This window comes from Schistocerca gregaria, unplaced genomic scaffold, assembly GCF_023897955.1.
Source record: "Schistocerca gregaria isolate iqSchGreg1 unplaced genomic scaffold, iqSchGreg1.2 ptg000169l, whole genome shotgun sequence".
NCBI lineage: Eukaryota > Metazoa > Arthropoda > Insecta > Orthoptera > Acrididae > Schistocerca > Schistocerca gregaria.
The window spans coordinates 4136566-4139224 of NW_026061724.1; the positions used below are offsets into that span (position 1 = coordinate 4136566).

Genomic DNA, 2659 nt, shown 5'->3' on the forward strand with positions numbered 1-2659 from the left:
ATAAAAGTGAAGTACGTGACGAGTGTGACGTTAGGAAAACATTAGGCTGCATGGAGAGAAACTGTATGGGACCACCCAACCGAAACGAGTACTGTGTGACGTGCTACCCGGCAGGTATTCACCGCGGAATTTTGTTCCGCTGCAGATGTAAATTACCGTTTTTCTGATTAACGATATTTAATGGAAATAGCAACTGTTAACTTTGCCTACGTCTCTGTCAGTCGCAAGGAATCTGTATTTGAAGGTGAAGGTGATTTTGTAGACATGTGTGAAAGACATGTTCTGAAATGCAAGTGTTGATGTTTCGAGAGCACATCGGTTACGTGTCAGATGTGTAGCCAAGCAGTAATGGGTCGCCATAGCTGTTAATATTAGCCTGTAATATGAAGTGTTGTCAGCAGAAGTCTGATGATGCAGACGACCGTAAGGACGAAGTACCCAAGAGTACCGCTAGGCCACTCCTCTTTAGCTCAGTGGTAGAGCACTGGTCTAATAATCCAGGGGTCGTAAGTTCCATCCTCACAGGAGAAAGATGAATTTTGGAAATCAGTTGCGCGTCGGGGCTGTATAGCAAACAGTATCTGTGATGACGAACAATTAGCAACAGGCGTTGTTTTAAGAATTACTCTCAGATGTGATTAAGGCGAATGGCGCAGATAAAGCATTTGCCAAAGCGGTACAGCATAAGGTGGGACGAGGCAGTCTGAATTACATTTTACAGATGTATTTCTCACATATCTCAGAGCCTCTCGCGGTCGTCGTCGTCGTCGTCGTCGTCGTCGTCGTCGTCGTCGTCGTAGTCGTCGTCGCCGCCGCCGCCGCTTCTGCAGAAGTAGCAAATGGCCATCGTAGCAAATGCGGCGAGGGACGCCCTGCCTTCGATTCCGAATGCACAAAGTGTGTGGTCTTGTTTCTCAGTCTATATTTGATCGGTCTCGTAAGAGGTTGAATGTAACGAATGGGTGGGAAAGAGCAAGGGGCAGCGGCTGTGTAGAACGAAAACACAAATCCTCAGGGGTGTGAGCGTTTCGAGATGACTCGCATACATGTATATGTTGGTCGTCAGTGACCATGTGGCCTAATGGATAAGACGTCGGACATCGGATCTGAAGATTACAGGTTCGAATGCTGTCACGCTTGTGTTTTTCCAGTTCTGAAAAAGAAACATAACGTTTTAATGTAGCAATTGAGCAGTACGAAACCGTCTGAATGTTGCTGTTGACCATTTTTTGCTTGGAGATGCTCTTGAGCTTGAAACACACACAACAAGACCGGTGTTAACTAGCGAAATGGTCGGCAGAGTGCCGACACCGCGAGTTTTGACTGGCACTTGCACATATAAAACAAGGTCGTAAAGTAACTCGTTCGGCTTTTGAGTCACATAAAGTATGTGTGTTAATTTTGACGCCACTATCTCTGCATGTTGTCATGCAATTTCTTTACCTCTCAGAAATGATTATGACATAAAAGTGAAGTACGTGACGAGTGTGACGTTAGGAAAACATTAGGCTGCATGGAGAGAAACTTTATGGGACCACCCAACCGAAACGAGTACTGTGTGACGTGCTACCCGGCAGGTATTCACCGCGGAATTTTGTTCCGCTGCAGATGTAAATTACCGTTTTTCTGATTAACGATATTTAATGGAAATAGCAACTGTTAACTTTGCCTACGTCTCTGTCAGTCGCAAGGAATCTGTATTTGAAGGTGAAGGTGATTTTGTAGACATGTGTGAAAGACATGTTCTGAAATGCAAGTGTTGATGTTTCGAGAGCACATCGGTTACGTGTCAGATGTGTAGCCAAGCAGTAATGGGTCGCCATAGCTGTTATTATTAGCCTGTAATATGAAGTGTTGTCAGCAGAAGTCTGATGATGCAGACGACCGTAAGGACGAAGTACCCAAGAGTACCGCTAGGCCACGCCTCTTTAGCTCAGTGGTAGAGCACTGGTCTAATAATCCAGGGGTCGTAAGTTCCATCCTCACAGGAGAAAGATGAATTTTGGAAATCAGTTGCGCGTCGTGGCTGTATAGCAAACAGTATCTGTGATGACGAACAATTAGCAACAGGCGTTGTTTTAAGAATTACTCTCAGATGTGATTAAGGCGAATGGCGCAGATAAAGCATTTGCCAAAGCGGTACAGCATAAGGTGGGACGAGGCAGTCTGAATTACATTTTACAGATGTATTTCTCACATATCTCAGAGCCTCTCGCGGTCGTCGTCGTCGTCGTAGTCGTCGTCGCCGCCGCCGCCGCTTCTGCAGAAGTAGCAAATGGCCATCGTAGCAAATGCGGCGAGGGACGCCCTGCCTTCGATTCCGAATGCACAAAGTGTGTGGTCTTGTTTCTCAGTCTATATTTGATCGGTCTCGTAAGAGGTTGAATGTAACGAATGGGTGGGAAAGAGCAAGGGGCAGCGGCTGTGTAGAACGAAAACACAAATCCTCAGGGGTGTGAGCGTTTCGAGATGACTCGCATACATGTATATGTTAGTTGTCAGTGACCATGTGGCCTAATGGATAAGACGTCGGACATCGGATCTGAAGATTACAGGTTCGAATGCTGTCACGCTTGTGTTTTTCCAGTTCTGAAAAAGAAACATAACGTTTTAATGTAGCAATTGAGCAGTACGAAACCGTCTGAATGTTGCTGTTGAC

The 2659-nt window shown here is 45.8% G+C and overlaps 1 non-coding gene across 1 annotated transcript; it reads left to right on the forward strand.

Annotated features, from left to right (window-relative positions):
* The first annotated feature begins 459 nt into the window (after window positions 1–459).
* Trnai-aau (transfer RNA isoleucine (anticodon AAU)) lies at window positions 460–531 on the forward strand. The gene has a single exon. It is a non-coding gene; the product is annotated as a tRNA-Ile (tRNA).
* Window positions 532–2659: the final 2128 nt, after the last annotated feature.